Source organism: Nothoprocta perdicaria, unplaced genomic scaffold, assembly GCF_003342845.1.
Source record: "Nothoprocta perdicaria isolate Ctin4 unplaced genomic scaffold, notPer1 scaffold_115, whole genome shotgun sequence".
NCBI lineage: Eukaryota > Metazoa > Chordata > Aves > Tinamiformes > Tinamidae > Nothoprocta > Nothoprocta perdicaria.
This window is the reverse complement of record NW_020454261.1, coordinates 638,811-645,614: the sequence shown is the minus strand read 5'-3', so window position 1 is coordinate 645,614 and position 6,804 is coordinate 638,811.

Here is a 6,804-nt window from a genome sequence, read left to right as displayed (position 1 = left end):
TTTTTTTTTGATTGACAGTATCCGCTGATCCCAGTTTTGCCACCCAGGAGCTCCGTGAGCTTCACACTTATCACACCACCTAAAATTTCGGCCCTATCCTGCTGCCCAGCGCCGCTAGTCTTGCAACCCATCAGAAGAAGAGGCCGATTTACAGTAAAAAAAAAAAAGAGTAAGAACACTTCAAAAAAAGGGTCAAACGGCAGCACGAGACATTGTAGAGTCATCGTGTGGATGCTTCTTCTAATGATATTTTGAGAATCTCATTTATCCTTGCTCTGAGATGGCTTAAACTGCACAGTGACCTTGTACTATTTTTTGGGGGGGAGGGGGGAACAGAACAAGCAACCAACAAAAAAAAMCCCAAACTATCACCTCTGTCTACAGCAGACCTCCAGGCTGCTCATGTGAATGGAAATAACTGGACTAAAGGTAGGCCTGGACTCAGGCAGAAAGGTGCAAGATCCAAATGAATCCAGTTCTCACTATACTGTAAAACTTGGGATAGGCGCTTCCACCTGCTTGAGCACCGCATTGGAGCAGCCAGACGTGCTGTAAATGTCCTCAGAATTGTTAAAGCCATTGAAATTCAACTGCTATTGGTAACAGCAGAAATATTTTTGCATTATTCTAGTGCGGACATGGCTGAAAATCATATTCCTGCCCATGATATGATGTAATCATATGCAGAGCAATTAGCTGTAGTATCACAGAGGATTATGGCTTGAAGTGAGGAATAAGTAACACAAGCAGATGGACTCCTAAAATACTCCGTTTTCATATGAATTTAAAAGCAGGAAAGGAGAACTGGAAGAAATGTGCCATTAAAACATCACAGCATTGTGGGAGAGCATTCTCTAAAATATTCCAYAGGATTTCTTGTACGCAACTATAACATTAAGAATACAGCAGAATTAAAGCAATTGCTTTGGCATGGGGAATTTAGTGATAAAWAGGAAATAGGAGGGTGGTGGAGTCAATAACCTGGTGGAATTTATATGTAGTGACCAAATGGGAAGTTGTAGAAATCCGAATAAAAGCAAAGATGGAGGAAGAAGTGGAGATGATGGAGAAAGTTTTCACAGCTCTGTGTGTTTGGAAACCACTGAGATAATTCACAAAGTTATTTGTGCCCGTGTCACTTGCTGCATGTTGTATTTTCAAGGCTTATCTGTGTTCTTGGACTAGCTAGGACTAGCCAGTGGACTACATAGACAAAAAGAAGAATCATCTTTGCCTTAGTAATACAAGATCCAGAAGAGGCAGCATGTTACTTTTTCATTGATTTGAAAAGCTATGATTCCTTTAGCAGTAGGGGGCTAGATGTGTGTAGGCAGAAGCTGACAGTGTTTCTGCAAGCTGCACAGCACCCGCAAGCACCCACAAGATTAATAACATCTTCCTACTCCTCTCTCCCAGGCTGAGGAAGGCGCATATTCTGCACGAACAAGTATTTTCTGAATGGACATCTCCATGCCCAGAAGGGGAGATATGGGCTTCCTGCAGGATCACGGAATCACATGGAATGATTGAGGTTGGAAGGGACCTCTAGAGATCATCTAGTCCAACCCCTCTGCTCCAGCAGGGACACCCAGAGCACGGGGCACAGGGCTGCATCCAGGCGGGTTTGGAAGATCTCCAGGGAAGGAGACTCCACARCCTCCCTGGGCAGCCTGTTCCAGGGCTCTATCACCCTCGCAGTGAAGAAGCTCTTCCTCATATGGAGATGGAACTTCCTGTGTTTCAACTTATACCCATTGTCCCTTGTCCTATCACTGGCCACCACTGAAAAGAGTTTGGGCCCTTCCTCCCTTCAGTACAGGATGACTGTTGCTTGACCATAAACTGTGRTAAAAAATGGTCCAGTAAAAATAGGTCCATGGCAGCATGGGTGCCAACATGGAGGGCAACTGTGCAGGACCACTGCTGACTCAGCTACCACAGCCCCAGCTGTGAACTGCAGGTCTTCAGAGCAAAAATTCATCAGTAGAAGAAAGCAATGGCTTTTGGGTATGATTGGTCATCAGAAGACTGCAATATTATGGATGGAAAATGCACCGGCTTTAAACTGGAATTTGAATATATGAAATAGTGAATGCTTGTCTGCTTGGGCAAGCAAAAGCTGTGATTTTGTGGGGTCAGCTAAAGAGGAGCTTGCTGCTACTTACTTGTTTTCCTCACCCTAGTGCTCACAGTTTTGAGCCCACGAGCACTTGCAGCAAATGATGCAGGCTCTTCCTTGGCATCGTGATTCTACAAATCTCCTGGTTTATAACCCTTACTGCAGAAAARCTCAATGTGTAGATTCCTAACACAGAAAGAGAAATGCAGGGAAGAAAAGAGGAGAAAAAGAAGGCCAGAGGGCTGAGGAAAAGAAGTATTATGTCCCCAACATTGCAATGAGTACCTTGTCCCACACAGAAGCCCATAGAAATCACAAGAAAGTAAATTTTGTCATCAGAAGAAATGTGACAGATCCTGAAAACACCAGCCTACAACTCAAACCAGAGCACATTTGAAATTATTCTGGTTAGGATGCAACATTAAGGTTTTTTCCTCTTCTTTATTGTTAAAATTATTTTAGATTTTACAATTGCTTTATAGTTAATCTTTTTGTCTGACAATACATATGAAATTAAGTCTTTAGAGACACCAGAACATTATAATAATTTGTAAAGCTCTTCTTAAAGGTGGTTTAGCCTCATTTGTCTGTGTATATATTTATATGTTTSTGTTTATCCTGCTTTATCTTATTCTATGCAATTATGAAATTGAGTAGAGCACCGGGACAATTTCTTCAAKGTAAACAACTTTTCTGAATACCATGAAAATAGTCGTTTACACTGGATTTGGTTACTATGTTGTGCATAGTCTTTACCTTTTGTGCTTCATTGCAAATTACCACATGTATTAATTTTACTTTTTTTWATATAGTTTCACTTCACTATTCCTTCCAACTTGTTAACTGGTTTCTTGGGTATCAAGTATCAGTTTGTGTTCAAACAGCGCAGTCCTCGATTAGTTTATTATTGATTATCTTAAAAATGAAATCTCTCAGATTTATATCCAGCTCAGTCTAAAATTTCAAAACCAGTTATTTAAATACTATTTTTGTTGTTTTGAATACACTACCTGTAAAACAATCTGAATCCTGTTGAAGCAATCCCAGAAAATATGGACAGATTTTGTCTCAGCACTTCTTRCAGAAATAAGCAATTCTTGACATGAATAACTGGGAGGGAACAGAGTTAGCACCAATAGCTTTGGCATTCCTTGATAGAAGAGAGTTTTGTCCAGCTGTGGATTAAGAGTGAATTACAGGAAATCTACACTGATTTAAGTACATGATAAATGCAAAGATCTTCAAGGCTCTTGTGAAAGATAAACAGTTATTTTTGAAAGTCTGGTTAATTTAAATTTCTCTAAAAAAGAAAGAGCAAAGCTGTTTCAGAGCAATTGGCTCTGAAAGGTCTGTCAGGCATTTGCTTGGCCTCTGCATTCCCTGCATTTCATCCTGCAATTATCAGATTGTCAGAATGGCCTGACTCTTCTTGATTAAGCCCACTTTAAAGTATTAAAGCTATTTGCAACTACTTAATGATCCTTTCAGGTACCAACACTGTCAAGACTTTCTTTAATTTTCAAACAGCCTTGATCTTTTAAGCTCAAAGTGCTCAGAATGTCTCCCAGAGCGTTGCCCCAACCCCTYGCATGCTCCATGGAAGCCCTTGTGCATGGGAAGGGCCACATAGCAAGCCCTTGTGCATGGAAGGGCCACATAGCAATGATGGGACAGCTGGAGCGAGCCTTCCTTCACCTCTCAGTGCAGAGCTGACTGCCGTAGCGCATCCAAAAGCATCCAGAGTCTGCATGAAGCCTCTGGGGAAACCACCCAGGCTTGAAGCCCAAGAAGGCCTGYGGTGGGAAGGCTCTCCAAAGCATGATCATTGTTGTAAAGAAGCACAAGATTGAAAGTTATTAGTTAGCAATGTTCAAGAGGCTACACCCTCCTGTAMCAACTTCCCTGCGAGTTTGGTAGGAGAGCAGAAGCACTCACTTCTAGTTCTCATAGCACCTCTTGCGGATGCAGAGCTTCAAAAACATCTGACAGTATTGGAGTTTATCTGGAGGGATGAATGTGTCAGCTGACAGAGAGGCTGCAAACTATTGAAGTTATTGTCAGCTGGACCATTATTATAATCATCTCTTGCCTCTTAGAGAATTAATATCCCACTTGCCTGTAGCTGCTACAAAAAGATGAGAGCATATAATATTTCCAGGAAGAACGCAGCTAGTTGTAAAATACCTGCTTTAAGGCAGCCAATTACTACCAAACTGACAGGTTCTGACACTAATAAATAAATAAATAAATAACCCAAAATGTGAAACTGTGAAAATGGTGCATAAAATTGAGATGCTACTGCTCTTGTTCTTGTTCTCCTAGTTGTATATACCTGATTCTTCAGGATGTGTGTACTCTCCTCAGCTCTGAATCTATACAACCTCCAAGGACCTTGTCCAAGCTACTAGTGAAGACAGTCAGAGCTGTCTTGGCTGGTGCTGTGCTGGGCAGGCTCACTAGTTTTGCTAATCTTGCTCAGCAGGTGCAGTGCTGATGATTTTGTCTTCAGCCATTACAGATCATCCTGGGACTCCTGTTTGATCTTGCCTTTACAGAAAGGAGGAAGATGAACTTGTAGCAGGATGTTTATAGGTATTTACAAGAAATACATCTCACTTTAGGTATCTGTGGTCCTTGTGTTTCTGCTGTGATGTCTCCTTTGGTCTGCTTCACAGGTGAAAACAGTTACATTTAAGAATGATGTTCCTGAACTGGTGTTGAGCACAGCTGGGCTCAAGTGCATTCAGGGACAAAACTTTTTCTGTGATCTTCTTGTTATAGGTAAGCTTCCTGCAATAGACAAAATGATAGTGCCTGTAGAATTAGTTAACATCTAGAAATATTTTTCCTCTGCTCAAGTTAACATGGTGCTGACACCTTTCTCTGAAAGCTTTCTAACGGGTAGGACTCTAGGCAAGGCTTTGGGGAGCTGCTGTTCACAACACAGAGCGCTCTGAAGCAGAGCACACTATCAAGAAGATTCCTACAAAGGCCCCAGAATACTGGTAATTTCTTACTCCCCTCACCCAAAAACTTCCCTGTGCATTTAGTTGGTGTCCTGCAGTCTCCTAAGGGTGCTTCTGGACTAATAAACCACAACTTCTATGTAGTTTTATTGCACTAAGCAGTTAACTCTGTTAACATTTGGGCTTAGGTAGCCAGGCATAGCAAAAGTGCTCTCACTTGCCAATGTTTTCTTGTCTTAATTGTCTCAAATCAGACACCCAGAATTAAGGGATAATGCAGAAAATGTGCCCCATGCCAAGTGACAGTCTTGTCTGCAGGGTTTGACTCTGCAGTGTCACAGTCTCTGTGTTCCTCTAATCTCTTTGGATTATTTCCGTAGCATCATTTTTGTTACTTTCAGTGTAGTTTCATTTACAAGCAATAAGAACAAATTCAAAACTACTTAACAGCACTTAAACTAGGCATCTTGGAGAGATGAGGCATGCTTATCTGTGACTGCTACTGCATTTTGAAATGAGCCTAAGAGAGGGAAATACATCCATGAACATTCTCTGCCAATATGGATTTAAAAGCAAAACACAGTCAGAAAGGCTACTGAAAAACTACTTCACTTGGCTGATAACTCAATTTGTTGATAAGAAAGAGGGAGTGTTTTGTCTCTCTGTATCAGATAAGRGACTTATAACTCCCTGCACTGTTGATGATGAACATGTTCATCTGGCAGATAGTAGCAATAAAGCTGCATCTCCCCTTTGCACTGCAAGACATATGCTGCATCAAATGAAATTAAGGGAAATGGATTTAAAACACATCTTGGTAAATGCTTTTTAAACCAATTTATAATTAACCCATGGAACGTCCTGTTGCATTTTATTGAAAAAGGAAATACTAAGCTTAGAAATGTATGTTTCCTGTGATCAATAATATGAGGAGATAAAATGTGTAAGAAGAGAAGAGAAAGGAAATCATTGTTATGGGCTATGATTGCTAAATTTAATGCGAGGGCAATGCTAAAAAAATSTGAGAATGCGTTTGCTTCCTATGCTACTCAAAGGTAGGACACTGTTGGATATAGATACATTTCCGACCTGGCTGGCATTTTTGTCATATTGTGCAATCAGAGAAGCAGAGCATGGGGCCTTTCTTTGCCAGGAGAGCCTTYGTGTTTGCGAGGGAGGCATCTGCTGTCACAACTGTTTTCTGAGATATTTAAAGACAGYTTGATCCTCCAGTGCAGAGAGTGCCTTGCTGCGTGCTTACATCTCCATTTCACTGCCCAGTCTGAGGAGATATCAGCAAGAAGAGGACCGGGTGCATTGCAGCGTTACTCAGACTCATCATCTCAGGTCCAGTGGCATTGCAGTTGCCAACAACAACAGCAAAACATCAGCTCAAAGCCTCCTAAGGGCCCTTTGCTTAGGACAGTGAGAGCTTGGTCTGCTGATACTCAGCACTGAAAATCAGTGCAGTGCATCTACCACACGTCTGCCTTGATTTGCTCCTCAAGAGGCAGCCTGAGCTTCAGGAAGCCTGAGTGCTAGTCCAGGCTTTGACTTCATATAAGCCATGCTGCTTTGCTGTGCCCCTTTCTTCTCATTGCCTTGGCTGAGTTTTTGCATGGCCAGAACCTGGCTGGATCTCCAAAAGTGATTGTGCTCAGTAGTCTGTCCTGCTCAGCAGGACAGGTTTTCCTGGGGAATTGCTCTATAGCTCAGATT